We start from the raw sequence: 16,603 nt of genomic DNA, 5'->3' as shown, positions 1-16,603 counted from the left end.
TCTTCCTTTCCTTTCCTCTTAGTCTCTTCACTTTGCTGCTGTAAAATGTAAATTTCTTCACTGCGAAACTATTAAAGGCTAATCCAATCTAATCAAGAGAACTAACAATATAACAATTGGTGTTGAATATTGTCGTGGTTACACAGAATCTCAATTTAGTCGCCTAAAGGGGTGCGTTTGATTTATGAACTAAGTGTGTCGCCACTGTCCACAACCGCTACACGCCGTTTCTTACCTCTTGTTGGACAGCGTGCGGCTTTCTATGATTCCGACTGATTAAGTGCCGCGCTGTTCAGCCAAGTTGGCATCCGGCCGGCAGACTGCCCGCATCGATTCCTCGGATCGAGGCGTCTTCTGGAGAAAAGGGGAAAAGGGTGGGGTGTTGGGGGGAGAAAGATGAAAAAGAGGCAACATTAGCTTAAATGAAAGTTTATTAGCTGCATCAGTCAGTCAGGTGGAGAGGGGGGTGGGAATGCGCCCCGGGGCTGTTCGCCATCTATTTCCCCGCTCACCCCCTCGCTTTCACATGTGTGCGCGAGGGGAGGGGCAGCCATGACGGGAAAACATTAGCTCGTCGGCAAGCCGCTGGTATAGCATCCGGGTAATGATCACGTCCAAACAAATGGTGTGCGGCCTAACCTTGTTATGAGCAACCAACTGCTCCGCCCTCATCTCGGGAATCATTGGAGGCGACATTTTGGGACGTACGCAGACATTTTTTTCCAATTTTTGGGTGGGGGTTCTGGCATTGGAAGTGGGAGACTATGCCGTACCATTAGGGAGGAGGTGCCATTTTTTTTTTTTTACACATCCTCCGCTCTGCATCCCATCACACGGCCGCCTGCGTGATAGCAAGCTGAGCTGCTAATGTAGGTTGCATCTGGATGATGCGTATGTGTGTGTGTGTGTGTGTGTATGTGGAATGGAAGTGTGTATGACTCTATCATTTTGATGGCATGGATTGGGATGAGACAAATAATAGGCATATCGCGCAATGGTGTAAGCGGAGAGGTGTCATGGCAGCCCCTCACTCAGCGAGCTATCATCTCCCACCAGACGGGCCCCACCGAGCTGACCCAGCTGGATAATGAGATCCATTATGATTTACGTGCCAAGAGGACGGCGAGACAGAACAAAAGACAAGCATACACACACACACACACACACACATCGCTGCAGTGTACATGTCGGGGTGCATGTGGTGATGAGCTGTGCCGCAGTTTCATATTTCACGTCGCTATTGTGCCAGCGCGAGTCCTTGGATTTGGTGTAACCGGAGAAGTGAGACTTGTCTTTCGCTTTCTGTTCATTCTCTGGAAGCGTTGTACTCTCAATTTCATTCGCTCACTGCAGAAAAAATGCACTTCTTAAACACACACTCACACACACACACACACACACACACACACACACACACACACACACACACACACACACACACACACACACATCACCCCAAGGGCCTTGGAGGCAAGATCCAAAAAGTGAAGTGGGGATGCGCCGCATTAAAAAAAAAAATGGACCACACAACCTCAGCTTGACTGATCGCTACCCTTGCACAGCACTGCAGCTTGCTGAGGGGATTAGTTGCCAGGTATTTGTGTGTATTTGCGCCTGTATGAGCGCACGTGTGTGTGTGTGTGTGTGTGTGGGATTTGTCGGTGGAGAGCTGCGGTAGCTGTCAAGCGGATTTCACAAAAAAATAAAAAAAAAAACAATGGCCACTTTGCGGTGCCCACTGCAAGAATCGAAACAAAGGTGTGTAAAATCCGACTGGACCCTCCGCACCCTGCCCACCACCTTTTCCAGTGACTCCCAATACATACGCACCAAATCCAACAGACATTTTAAACAGCTTCATCCCCGTCACCATTAACTCTATAAACAGTAACCCAAACATAACTGTATCGTGACTTTTTGCATTTTTTTTACGATGATACTAGCTTGCACTAGTATCATCATAAAAAAAATGCTGTAGACAAATTCCTTGTGTGTTCTACATTATTGGCCAATAAAAATGATTCTGATTCTGGACTGTTTCAATGAAAAAAAAGTCAATTTATGAAATTTATGGTTACGAAATGGACCCGATACATAACCAGAATAAAAATGAGCCTCCATTTCGTTCCAGGAATTCCCCCTTAACAAAAAGTAAATAAATAAGTAAATCAGTAAATAAATAAATAAATCATCAGCCCATTGAGAGCATCACAAAAAAAAAACAACAATGGCAGGATTCTCTGTTGTTCCTGTTCTATATTCAAATGATAAATAAGTAAGGTCAAATGTCAAGATGGAGACGAAAACTGCTTAATACAATACAATACAATACAATACATGTTGATTTATATAGCACTTCAACCACAATTGAAGCTGTAACATGGACAACTATCACTTAATGAATGATGTCAAAATAGTTTTAAAAAGGTATGCTATTTTTTTATTTATTAATTATTAATTCAAAGAAAACAAATTTTTGATGTTAGGGACGCTGGAACGGATAAAAGGCATGTCCATTCATTTCAATGGAAAAAGACGATTTAGAGCAATAATGCGGGAAGAGTGGCATACACTTAAAAAAAAAACAAAGCTGAAAATGAACTATGCTTTTGTCGAGTTGCTTTGAACAAGAAATATCATCTTCAAAGCGTAACATGCGCTGATGCGTGACGACGGCCGTGCGAAGGTGTGTTCATCCTCACATGATGACACCTTCCCGACAGCTCAATATTGAACTTTTACACCGCAACACACACGCAACATGCACGCGCACACAAACGCGCAAGGGTGAAAGCAAGGTAGACGAGAGACAAATCTGACAACTCCTGTTCAAATAAAAAGGTCAAACAAATTAAATAATCATCAGCGTGAATGAGAACGAACAGCATGTGGGGGGTGCATGGTGGAGGTGGGGGGTGCGGGGGGAGTGAGAAAATATGGAGCGCAATTATTGCTGTTCATTTCATTTTGTCTTTATTGCTTCATGGGATTTATTGTACTGTTTGGGTAAACTAATCTCAATGCGTTTTCTTCCCTCAATATTGCAATTGAATATGCAACAATATTAAAAAAAAAGAAAAATACAGATAGAAAAATGAACAAAATGAACAAAAATGAAATAGCTAGCTAGCTATCTAGCTCTCCAGCTAACAGTTATCTATCTAGCTAACAGTTATCTTTCGAGCTTTCAAGCTATCGAGATATTGACCTATCGAGCTCGATAGATAGCATGATAGATCGCTCGATAGATCGCTTGACAAATTGCTCGATAGATCGCTCGATGGATCACTCGATTGATTGCTTGATAGATCGCTCAATAGCTCGATCGATAGTTAAACAGTTTGCGGTGTACTAGGAGGGTTAATGGATTACAGTAAAGGCTCGTTATATCGATAGTACTGCTTATTACGATACTATTTCTATGAACGCAAGGAGAAAATTTACATGCCGCAGGATCGGATATATCGATAGTCCGGTTATATCTATATTTTTTCCGACTCCCAAGAATATCGATATAACGTGACCTTCCTGTATTTCCATTAAGACATTGAAGTCCATCAATTGAGTCACGACCTTGTACGACCTACGGATGTCCTACAAGATGATTGCGGGGTTCACAAAAACTAGCATTTTTTCCCCCTCCACAACACAGCCAAATCCCTGCGGCAATACCCTCAAATATTCCACGGTTCATTTTGCCAAGAATATGCTATATTTTGACATGACTTAAAAGTGATTTGGAAAGGGAGTTGTGTGAGTTTCATAACATTCAAGCTAGCCACCTCAAAATAAACACAACAAGAACCAAAAAGTGGGTTTTGTATGATTTGGAGGAGTGATGGATTTGCATGAGATTTTTGAGGGTGGGATTAGAGTCTTAAAATTCTCATAAATAGCATGGTGAGGTGTATCTTATGTTTTTTGGCTTCACAGAAGCCGACTGAATTTCACGGAATGTCTTTTTTTACGTAAAAAAAACAGATTTCAATAACAAAAAAACAAAAAAACTTGCAACCATCTAGTCATTATCTCCTCTCTCTGTGCGGCTGCAGAGATACGCTAAACGCTTGGGTCGCTCGCTGTGCTATTTTCAACCTGTTTAGTCTGCTGGGGAGTTTCAAAAACCCGCATTTGCGCCGCCCGTGACCAAAATAAGTCCTTGGTGACTCAGCACAAACACAACAACAAGATCGCGTTAGATCGTGGCAGGATAGAAAAGGTGCGTCGATAAACCCACCACCCCCCCCCCCAGCCACTTCAGCATCTCAATGCTCCTTAACAAAACAGTTGTTGGCTCACAGTGGTGCCAAGCCTAATCACTTCCTTCAGCGCCAGGTGGTTTTCATTGACGGGAGGCCCGACTTTTCGACGCGGCGGGACGCTCGGGCGGAGGAAATTGGCTGCTCTGCACGCGTTTATTGCTCGCGACACCGCCCGTTACAAACCCTCCCCCGCCATTTTTTTTTCATCCAAGGATCTTTATATTGCCCGTTCCCCTTCACAGAAACATCTGTACCCATGTACGTTCTCGCCCGGTTAAAAACCATTGTGCGGAATTCCACGCAGCTTTGGAATACGTGGAATCTAATACATGGCTTCTTTTTCGTGGGCCGCCGCTTGCCGCGATGGCTTTTGCTAATGAAGCGGATGAAAGAGAAGTGTTAATCAAACGGAGCATCTCATCTATGGAAAGAAGGAGTGGAGGAGATACCTCAAAGTGGCTCTTAAGGGATGTTTACCAGGATGCAGGAGGTGTAAAGGATTCCGGAGCATATTTGTCTGTTGTGCTATGATCTTGCTAAATGAACAGTAGCTCCGTAAAACGAGCTGTCAGTTCAACAAAATCGAAAATAAAATAAGTCCCTGGGGGTCTGCCTCTCATAATTGCTCGACACCCCCCCCCCCCTTCTCCGCGAGCCGTCTTTGTATCCCTCGCCGGCTCGTCTGTTTTGGGATAGCGGCGCTAATGAAGAGGGTCTGATTAGATTGAGATGTCAAGAGAGATCGGACAATATAGTCTGAATTTATTGGGGGAATTGAAAATATGACATAGAGCGCCATTCCAGTTTTTGTTCGGGTTTAGTTTTTTCATGCTTGTGTGCTGATAAAGCGTTGGCCATGGCCTCTGGCATTTTTTTTTCTTTTCCACAAGTGGGCAGCATTTCCTTTTTTTCGATGTTAGCACTTTGTTCCATCTTCAGCTGTTGTTAAAGCGCTATATAAACCAATATTGCATTGTATTCTGGACAACCGCCCTCATTTCAAGCTCATATAACTCCAGACCCATATAATTTAGGAATTAACACTTTTTTTCTGATGAAATATATCTTGACAAGTTGTATTTTAACTCATTCACTGTCATTCACAAATTTATTTGCACATTGAAAATAGGACGTAGAGCGTCATTCCCGAATTGTTTTGGGTTTAGTTTTTTTTCATGCTTCGGTGCTGATAAAGCACTGGCCATGGCCTCTGGCAATGTTTTTTCATTTCCCTTTTCTCCAATGTAGTGCTTTGTTCGAGCTTCAGCTGATGTGAAAGCACTATATAAACCAATATTGCATTATATTTTGGACAGCCACCCTCATTTCAAGCTCATATAACTCCAGACCCATATAATTTAGGAATTAACTCTTTTTTTCTGATGAAAGAAGAGAGCCTAAGATTTCTTATGCTAAATTGAACGTTTATGTAGTCCTAAAATTCAATATTCTCTAGGTCCTGCAATTTGAGTGAAAATGACAAAAACCCTGGTGGATGGACATATTTTTGCACATCGTCTGGCAGTGAATGAGTTAAAAGGCCCAAACGTTGCACCTCCCTCCTCGACAAACTCATGCAAACTCCGCCGAGTAAAGTTAATCAAGTGTGTGCAAGTTTCTGAATATCAGAGACAGGAAAAGGGTTAAACGCCTCGCCGGACATATTTCCAACTCAGCGAAACATACAGTAATTGCGCAAACACATGTTTGTGTTGCAACCGGGGGCCTCGCCGGAGCTCCCTAAGAGCAAAATTTGACGCGCAGATGTAGGAAGTCTGGAAAAGACAAATAAAATGGAGAATTGAAAAGCGACCGACAGCCACAGAGAAAAAGGAGGAGCCCAGAGTGTCATTCCTCTCTGTGTCAGCTCCCCCTCAACCCACTCGCATCACCCCCTGTGAGATGTGGCTGCATCGTGGGGACAATTACCAACTGACACTTCATCATGAGCTGCGCGACAGGCGCTGACGGCCCTCGTCCAAACAAATGATGCAGAGGTCGAGGTTGCGGGCCTGCCTCCGAATCTGCCTGCCTCCAAGCCCCGAAGCACGACTCTGCAGCGCATTAGCCCGCCATGCGTACACGCACGTACACACACATGCACACAAATGGACATTAAAAGAGACTCCTTGAAGGAAAAAAAAACACATTTATCAGTGTGGAGAGAGGAATGAGGAAGGGTGATGGAGGACGGGGCTGCCGGGTACTACAGCTCGGAAAACCCCCCCCCACCCCTGTACGCAGTCATACATACCCGATGAGATTACACATTTAAATGTAATCACAAGATGGGGTTAAAAAAGCCAACAAGGCGAGATGGCGATCCATCAGCACGGCGACAAATGCAGAAATCAATTAGCCTTGACATCCTTTTCCCTCGGGCAGACGATCCACTCGGGCTTTTTTTTTTGCCTTGGGTGACTTGCTCAACAGCTAATTCCCAAGGGAGGAATGTGGACATTGGATTGGATTAGTAAAAGGAAAGGAAAGGAAGAAGTCGAAAAACAAAATACAGGAGCTACAGTAAAGGCATCCACTCTCGCGGCGCCATCTTGAAGTCAAAATCACAAAATAATGTGACAACACAAAAACACAGTCATTCAATCTTAAGCACTTTCTGCGCCCTCTTTGTTGCATGAAGCAGTTCTAGATGAAATAGGAGAGGATCAAGGTCTCCTTTTCACCAGTGAATCAGGGACGTCACGGTGAAATGTGCACGTCTGCTACGAGCTAAATGTTGAAAGCAAACGGGAAGCTGTAGCATCCATTGATGAAAAGAAATTGTCCGGTGCCATATAAATCCGCTTCAATTCCAAGCCGCCAACAGAATCGACCTTTCCGCTGAACAAAGCGTGGCTGTGAAAATGGTACCCATGACAAGCTCAAAAAAAAGCACAATCGTCACAGAGCTGTCCAGCGATGACAGTCAAATGGCACTGACATTCCAAATCAAAAACAGTGCTGGCATATTTGTGCTGCCAAAAAGGCGAATGTAATTTCCACCTGAGTCAATGAGTCAAAATTAAAAAAATAATCAAACCTCAATGCTACCCAACATGCAAAAAAAATCGTGTCCCACGGTCAAGATGCGCAATTCCTTCACACCAATGACTACTTTCCTATTCATCTGAAGCTTTGGCACCATCTTGTGACGACTGGGTGTACATTTCACAGGAAAAAAAATACAATGTACTGTACAATGATAAAATAGTGAAACAAAAACTAAATAAGGTTGCTGTTTGCTGTACATTTAGGACTGGAACGCAGAAAAAAAACATTTATAAGCGAAACAACACAAACGCCAGTGGCATGCTTCTTGTAATATCCTGTACTACACCTCCGGCTTGCGCACATCCATCTTTTCTCATTATTATGCGATTTTTTCCCATGTTTATGATTACATTCTTTGGCTCCACGGAACTGATATTTCCCCTATTTGGCTGACCCACCGTTGATAAATGTGTTTATGTGTCTACAAATCCCAGCGCAAGATGAATACAAACTGAGCCGAGAGGTTTTGAGGGTGGGAGGATTATATTGTGAAGTTACACTGCCCCCCCCAAAAAAATGATATGCCATGATCAGGACCTCACGCTCAAACTTTGACTATTTAAACTCAAAATATATGGTTGCTTATTTAAAGACGAACAGGTGAGAGTGCCCGCATACATCAATGCCACGTGACCCGCAGAGAAACAATCAAACATCGCTGGCAGGGGGTCCGCATTTGACATCTAGGATTCATGTGGTAGTGCACGTTGACCCGCCGGGGTCACTACTCGGGCGGATGGGGGGGGGGGGCTCATTCCAGGCACACACGGCCCCCATCATGCGTGTAACTGGACACTAGCAAAATAGTGACGCCTATACGCACACTTGCGCGCATACAAGAGTCAGTCGGTAGAAAGGAAGACAGAGTAGCATCCTATTATTGAGACCACATAGGTGGGCTGATATGCTAGGGGGGGGGGGGGGGCAAATGTCTTCAGTATGTGGTGTCAGAAGGAGCGCTCATTCAAAGTGTAGAATTGTATTTTTATTTTTAGGAGAGTTGCACACTCCTAATGGGCAGTTCTAAACGTTTTAATTATTTTTTAAGCGGAATACAATACAATACAATGCATTCATATTGATTTGTGTAGCGCTTTAACAACAGCTGAAGCTGTAACAAAGCGCTTAACATGGACAGCTATCATATACAGGAAATAAAGCGATCACAAAGATAGTAACAAATGGATGTCTATTACTCGCAGAGGTCCATCGCAGTCCGCAAATACATGTATTTTTCTGTCGCCATTTTGTACCCCTGCTACTAGCTTCAAAAGCGTGCAATTGCTCTGTGTGTTCAACCTAGCGCTCAGCAACAAGAGGCTACTTTATACTTTGCGTCTGACAGCTTTGTGGTAATAATAGAGAGCATTTGGCGACTCTCCCTCCCCAGACCCCTTTGCTAGCGCGAGTGGCATGCTCAGTCAAGTGAAACTTACTCACAGCCGGTGTCAAAACTAATGAGAACGATGAGAGAGTTGCCGGACAGGAGATGATGGGACGTTAGAAGATAGAAGCAGGTTAAACTTTGGAAGTTTGGTATGGGATGATGTATTGAAGCATTGAAAGGGGTTGAGGTGCCTTCTCTATGATTTAGCGATGCTAAGTGCTAACACATTAGCAGATACGAGGCCAGCAACGCCTTGGGGTAGATACTAAATCTGATATATGAGTGAAAAGAGATGAGAGAAATGAGAACAAATGCAGTAAATTATAAAGTGAACAGGCATCAATCCCACCAGCCCCCGGGGATGAGAGATAAAGAGTAGTTTGGGCACACACCATTTCCGGGTCAATCGAGGAGGAGGATGGTAAAAAAAAATATGACAGCGGAAAGTCATACAAAGCACATAAGTAAATTTCTGCAGTTCCTCCCCTCAATGGGAATTATTGAGAACATGTTCATAGTTTAATACTTCCAACTTAACTACTTGGCAAGAAACACGACCACTGTTGTCCCAATTCACAGTGAATCCTAATTCCCCAGTGTATTTTCGACATCAGCTTTTCGAATCACACCAAAGTGTGTCAAACATTCAGGGATTTGAATGACAAATGAATGTGTCGTCTTGATCTGGAGCGGGGATTTCTACCAATCACATGCTTTAGCTTTTTACTATTTGAGCATTCATATTTTTTGGGGGGGTAAGCAAAATGGTGACACACGCCTTTAGAACGCCTTTAAAAGCAGCCATCACTTGCTACACAGTTAGCAAGCTCGCTATACCTCTTTTTTATACATTTAAAGCTATCCATACCCATCTGACCTTCTTCAAATTTCTATTTCCTCTCGTTCCGTAAGATCCTCTTCCTGCCTCCAACTCTGTGTGCCCCCCCTGCCCGTCTCAACACGGTGGGGGACAAAGCTTTCAGCTGCTCTGCCCCCAAACTCTGGAACTCCCAACGTTTGTAACATCGATTCTCTTCCCAGTTTCATACCCCATCTCAAAATCCACCTATTTAAAATTGCATTTTCTGAGTAGCTCTATTTATAATTATATTTTATTTATTGTATTCTATTTATAATTGTATTTTATTTATTATTGTATCTATGCTTGTCTGTGACTGTAAAGTGCCCTTGAGAGCTTTGAAAGGCGTTTGAAATAAAATGTATTATTATCATTGTCACCCAGGAGTGGTTGTCAATGTTATGGTGAAGTCGGCAGAAGGTCCAGGAAGGGGAAAAAAAAACAAGAACCCAAACCAAAAATACCAAGTGTGAACACAACATAACTGGATCAACAATAATAACTTTCTGTTGGATGGATTTAGTTCCTGTGTGGCTGTTCGCAGCCTGACTCCATGCAACGGCTCTCCGCAAGCCACACTTAATCCCCATAGAGCCAGAGGAAGGCCTCAAAATCATCCCGCGGGGGGACTGCAGCAGACTCTCCAGAAGTCCGCCGTCCTTCCTCTGGGTGTGTAGGAACTCTGGTGTTACTGTTGGACGCTGACCTTGCTGACCAGCTGCACGGTCTCCCGGATCTGTCGACTTCCTAACCCCACACCGCGTTCTCTGCTTGCGTTGGCCCGAGCATGGAAAGTTGGGGCGTAGGCTCTATTCGTGTAAGACTGAGGTTTCCTCATGGACATCTCGTTCTCCATCAAATTAGGAGGGATATTTGGCTTTTCCTGGTTCTTGAGGTAGATTGGTCCAGGAATATGACTGGAATTGTTAGGAAGTCCGCTTGAAGGGTGTGAGGTTAGGTCAAGGTCTTTATATGCATTTCGGACACTTTTCACAAACAAGGAAGACCCTTTCATTGATGTTTTGTCACCGGTGACTACTGTAGTTTATATCCCACCCGTCCCCCCACCTTCCTGCTCTCCTCAGGGATTCCCCATGGTTGTCCGGAGCACATGTGTTTTGGTTTACCTAAAACGGAGCCCTATCTCAACCCGGAGCAGAGTGCGGCCTTTGTCAGTGGCACCATTAATCAAGTGTCCTTTAACAAAAACAGAAAACCAGATGAGAGACAAAGGGAAGAGACGTGGGGGGCTTTTAGTTAGGTGGGGGGCAGGGGGGGAAGAAGGAAGACAGGGGGGATGCTTGACCCAGATAGACACCTTTAATAAATCAAGCGGTAACAATAATAAGCTAAGTTTGCGCGTGGCTTGGCGGATTAATTCCCTTTTTTCCATGTTAACGCTTTGTTCCAGCTTTAGCTGTTAAAGCACTATATAAACCAATATGTATGTATTGCATTGGATTTTGGACATTCACCCTCATTTCAAACTCATAACTCCAGACTTATATAATTTAGGAATTAACTCTTTTTTTCCGATGAAAGAAGAGCATTTAAGGTTTTTTATGGTGCATTGAATGTTTATGTCGTCCTAAAACTCACTATTCTGTGAGTCCTGGAATTCGAGTGACAATGACAAAAACCCTGGCACTGGAGTGGACACATTTTTGCATTGCAAACATTTTAATTTCTATACTAGTGGTGATACCATCTAACAAATATAGGATCAGAAATATCTATATTTTCTGATATACATCAAACGTATTTTACACACACACAAAAACACAAAGTGAGCGACGTGATGTGAAAGAGCCCTCGGAGGCTCTTTGCAAGGCGCCGATCGATGGGCAATGAGTGCGGACAGGGAGGCTTCGGGATCGATGGGCGAGTGGAGGGTGCAGGGGGGGTTTTATCGAGATGGGACGACTGGGAACTGAGAAAGGAAGTGCGTGCGGTTGCTGCTGGTGGTTGTTCATCTAGGGCACTTGATGCTGTCTTCTCCACCTCATTCCGTAGATGCGAGTGAGTGCTTAACACACATGGCAATCGCAAAAGACAGGCAGGAATATATTGTACAGCACGCTAATGGCGTCCCTGGGGAAACGGGTGGCGCATTCTCTTCTGATTTCGTCTGCACAACTGACTTTTTTCCCCAATATCTGTTTTATAGCTTCTTCAAAACAAAATTCTATTCTTGATGATGTTTTTGTGGGGCGATACACAGCGTGACGCCGCCTTTGTTGCAGGTTACGGAGAAGATACACGTGACATAAAAACCGAATCTTGACTCTGCGGTGCCGCATTCTTTTATGGAAGGGGTGTCAAATGATGCTTACGGTGACATAACCACCCCCGCTTCCTGTGCTATGCCACAGAAAGAGTAAACAGATGAAGATTACAGTATATTGGTTGAATTGTTGCTACTGGCAAACAGTCCAGTGTGTCCCGAATACAGACAAGCAGTACTAAAAAAAAAAATTAAAAATGGATGTATGAAAACGGCCACACGTCAATATCGTTTCGATTTGTGGTCCACTGAGTCATGACAATAACATCAAAGTGACTACACGACGTCTTGCATGTCTCAAATCAGACAAATTACAACTGGCACACGCAAGAGGAATACTTGGCCGGGGCCCCTCAAAACGGGACCGCGGAGACCACTCAAAAAGTTCACAGATGGATGTTGGAAGTTTTTTTTTTCAGCGTGGCATATATGTACAAAAAAAAAGCATCACAAAAACCACAACTGTACGAAGCATCGGACTACTTCTGAATGAGAGCAGTTTATGACAGACGCTCCCCAATTTACGAACGAGAGATGTTCCGTGCGGTCGTTTGGAAAGGTGAATTTGTTTGTAAGTTGCTTCAGTGGTATATTTTGTATGGGATGTATGTTGAAGTCAAACACTGAACGCGGGAGTATAAAACACAGTCGTCAAATAAATTCACACCAACTGTAGTACGATGATATATCCTTGGGCCTTCAGAAGGACATTACTGGAGCTGTTGGCATGTAATTACTGAATTACGAGCCAGCAGCCATTACTTTTTGTTACGCATCACGTCCTCTCCCTCACATTTCCTCCCTGCTCACATACTCTACACAGCCAATCGCAAGCGAGCATCTCTGTCCGAGCATTTTCCAACATACCCGCAAAAAGGTTCATATATACCGTTTTTCGTAACTCAAATGTTCGTGAGTTGGGGAGCGTTTGGATAATGACATGTATGTAAAAATAAATAAAGATGTCGCCCCTCCGCATTGCGTTCATATACAGTTTATGAGCTAAGCCCGCCGTTTCCCCGTTGGTTTGAAAAACCATAACAACGATAGGCTGACTGGGCGGTTTGTAGTGTGCTTTCTGTTTCAGCAATCTGGCTTCTCTTTGACTTTTGGACGGGCACCAAGTCAGGCTGCACAATACTCCACTGTGTTTGGCGAGCCCAAAGACCAAAGCGCACAGCCAAAGACATATGTTGTGCGGATGTCAGGGCCTGGATAGTAAGCGCCAGTGTATTTTTGTTTGGACGCCATTCTGAGAATGTGCGTCGGGACCGTTGGGCCTCCCCGTACAGTAACGTCCATCGCTAGTTAGTTACATCAAGATCGCTGTGGCTTTTCGCTGCCTTGGCAGATGCATTTTGGGAAACTTGGCGGGGAGTTACGACCCCCTGAGGCGGCGATAGAATGCTGTTGTTGGAACGCCACGCAGAGTCATGATGCCAGGAATGAAATATAGCAGCTTCAACCATCACGGAAGATGAATGACAAGTGCTAGCAGAGTATACCTACCGTTGAAGTAAAGTGAGCACAGTGGAGCTTCCCCAGTTGAAATTTGGAGTTTAGCATTTAAAGGAGTGAAAATGACAAAACCCTGGCACTGGAGTGGATTGCACATCGCCTGGTAGTGAAAAGTTCATGTGGCATTTGATTAATCTTAGTAGCGGGTAAATAATAATAGTCCGTTGAACAAAAAAAATGCACAATTTTAAAAGGGCCAGAGCTACCAGCACAATTTTAGTTCGCTGACGAAGCTTTTCAGATGAGGAGTACAGCTAAAGGATTAAGGAATACAGATGCCTTTTCATCGACAATGTGAAAATGTGACTTAATAGTTATTCAAAGTGATGTAGGAAACTTTTTTTCTCAAAATTGCCAATTACATCTGGCAATTTTGAAGATACCATTCAATTTTGCTCAGAAACGAGGAGTCTGGTCGTGTAATAGGCCAATATGTATGGCAACATGTGGGAGGGGAAAGAGCTAGGGGTGAGGGGTGGGGGGTACTGCACCGCCCAGCGGGCTTGCCCACCACAGGGAGTTTGTTTTTGTTTCTGGCTGCCAAGTTCCTGTCAGGAGGCGCCCCAAAGAGCAACTGCAGACGACTCAGCGCTAGCGCGGCTACACCCTTTCGTCTATACTGTAAAACCGGCCCATGCTTTTCTCTACTCCGCATCGGGCGATTACTTTAGAGCAACAATTTAAGCCCCTCCCCTTTTTGTTTCACGTGGTGATTAAAAAAAAGTAGTTTTAACAGAATTATGCTTCCCACTGTAAATGGATTAACCTCAATTTACGCTGAAAATGGTGGAGGTGTAGTTACACTTTACGAGGTAAGTTGTTAGGCGGTGGGGATCGTAAAAAACAGAGCGCAGAAAATAACATACAGGAGGTTACGGCTATTGTAAAACCTGAGCGCCCGTAAATGAATGCATATTTGGTGATTGCGGAAAAGAAAAACTATTCAGTCCTGTAATAAGGTGGAACTAACGCAGTGTGCTGTGTGAAATTATCCACTAAAATGGTCTAATATTTATTTGGCTTGAAATAAACGATCAAAGTACAGTGGAATAAACAAACAACAACACAAATGCTCTTTCACTAAACAGGCACAGATTTCACACTGAGTAGATTCGAGAGTAAATTAAATTCACATTATTTTTATTCGTAGTCGTTGACACAAGATTCCGAAATTGCTTCACAAACGGACGAAACGTTTAAAACTATGAGAAAAACGCACGTCACCTCTTCCTCTGTCTGTACAGAGAGGAAAGAAGAAAAAAAATTGGGAAGGAACAAGAGAGGAAAATGTGGATGGGAGGATGGTGGCTGCGGTTGATGGCACAACGAGCAAAAAAAAGGCCGGAAGCCATATATGTAGCCGGATTGACGACTTCATTTACAAGCCACATGCACATAACAAATGAGTCTTGTCACGTTTTTGCTTCCAAAATTTCATCACCGTGTTACGACGGTACTCTTAACTCATTCACTGCCATTCGCAAATTTATTCGGGAATTGTAAATATGATGCTCAGCGCCATTCCGCTTTGTTCCAGATTCAACTGTTGTTAAAGTGCTATAAAACCCAATATTGCATTGTATTTTGGACAGCTGCCCTCATTTCAAGCTCATATAACTCCAGACTCATACAACAAAAAACTTTCTAACACTGCATTGAATGTTTATGTTGACCTAAAACTCAATATTCTGTGGGTCCTGGAATTCAAGTGACAATGACCAAAAGCCTGGCACTGTAGGGGACATATTTTTGCACCTGTCTGGCAGTGAATGTGTTTAAAAAAAATAAAAGACCAAGGAAATGCTTTAAAATAAATATATAAATTATAAAATAAGGTATATTGTGTGTAGTTTTAAGGCTTGTTTAGTATAAAATTATGTTTTATGGGGACCTGGGAACGTATTATTCTCATTTGAATGGTTTCCTATGGGAAATTAATGTTTGGAATACATACTTTTTGCCTTACACACACTTTCTGGGAACCAATTCAGTTTTTAAGCCAAGGTATCACTGTATAGTGTGTTGATCATCATGTTGTGATGAATAAAAATAAAAATGTGGAATAGCGCTGGAACTTGTTAGACAGACAAAAAGAAATGCGGGGATGATTTGAACCCATCCAGGTTCAGGTCAGGCGGTATTAAAAAGCGTGGAAATGAAGGGGGGAGGGAAAAAAACAATATTCAAGGCAGCAGTGCCACGCTAGACAACGATGGAGGCGGTGGGCTGGCGAGGCAGAACGCCATGACCTACAGCACGCCGAGTGTGAATCATTGGAGGCATGTGTTCCACATCAACCGCCGGGGCCACTTCCCAACCCACTTACAAGTCGGGATCTAAATCATGACAGGAAGGAGGGAGGGCCAGAGAGGGTGAATGGAAAGGAGACTTAAAGTGAAGACAAAAATCGTAACCATGCTTTGCGAGTGCCAGATAGTGACAGTGAATTTGAAGACATCAAAGGACAGTTCCCCCCCCACGAGAAGAAATCGCAAGATAAAAACGGCCATGGAGGCATTCAGAGTCAAATGAAATAATTACAAGACTCTGAAAGGGGTGAGGGGAGTATCACGTTTCACAATGGAGATAAGGATTTTTCATGCTACAATTGTAAAGGAGATAAAAAAAATCCTGCAAAAAAACAACAACAAATATGTATACATACAGTTAACACTTAACTTACGACCACCTGTACAACCACGACCTCCAGACCCTTTTTTAAAAAATTTTCATTCTATGCCTGGCACCGCAACGCGCTAGCAGGCCGGCAACGTGTACGACAATTTTGGCCAGCCAGCCAGCATCTCACTCTCGCACAGCAATCGACCGCGTGATGGCACCAGAGTTTGCAAGTCATTTAGCCTCCGAGTCTCTATTCAACATTTTGAATGGATTTCGACTTATGACTATTTTGACTTACGACCATTTGGTCGGAATGGATCTCGGTCGTAAGTCGAATGTTACCTGTATATACACACACTCCCTTACTTACGAACATGTTACAAACAACGGTACATACGAAAATTTTTGTAGTAAAATATGAAGTATTCTCTCCAGTTGTACATGTACATATCTGAACACAGCATCAATTTAATCAAATGTTTATTTGTCAGTACATAGCAAAAACAGGTTACTTATATAAGCCTTAAACATAGATTCCATACAAAATATAGCACTGAAGAAACTTCAAATTCACCTTATGAACGACTGTTCGGAACGTATTGCGTCCGTAAGTTGGGGAA

The 16,603-nt window shown here is 43.4% G+C and overlaps 1 protein-coding gene across 2 annotated transcripts in view; it reads right to left on the bottom strand.

Annotated features, from left to right (window-relative positions):
• LOC148887449 (retinoic acid receptor alpha) overlaps positions 1 to 16,603 on the bottom strand; it is a 105,141-nt gene that overhangs the window by 74,543 nt on the left and 13,995 nt on the right. Inside the window, exon 3 of one of the 2 annotated variants that reach the window (XM_089015134.1) lies at positions 236 to 354. The gene's annotated coding sequence lies outside the window, so the exon portion shown is untranslated. The remainder of the gene's footprint in view (positions 1 to 235; positions 355 to 16,603) is intronic. The other variant, XM_089015136.1, reaches the window with a different exon arrangement.

Source organism: Hippocampus bargibanti, linkage group LG15, assembly GCF_051943395.1.
Source record: "Hippocampus bargibanti isolate YZ-2025 linkage group LG15, ASM5194339v1, whole genome shotgun sequence".
NCBI classification, from domain to species: Eukaryota; Metazoa; Chordata; class Actinopteri; order Syngnathiformes; family Syngnathidae; genus Hippocampus; species Hippocampus bargibanti.
This window is presented reverse-complemented; position numbering and strand designations above follow the sequence as displayed.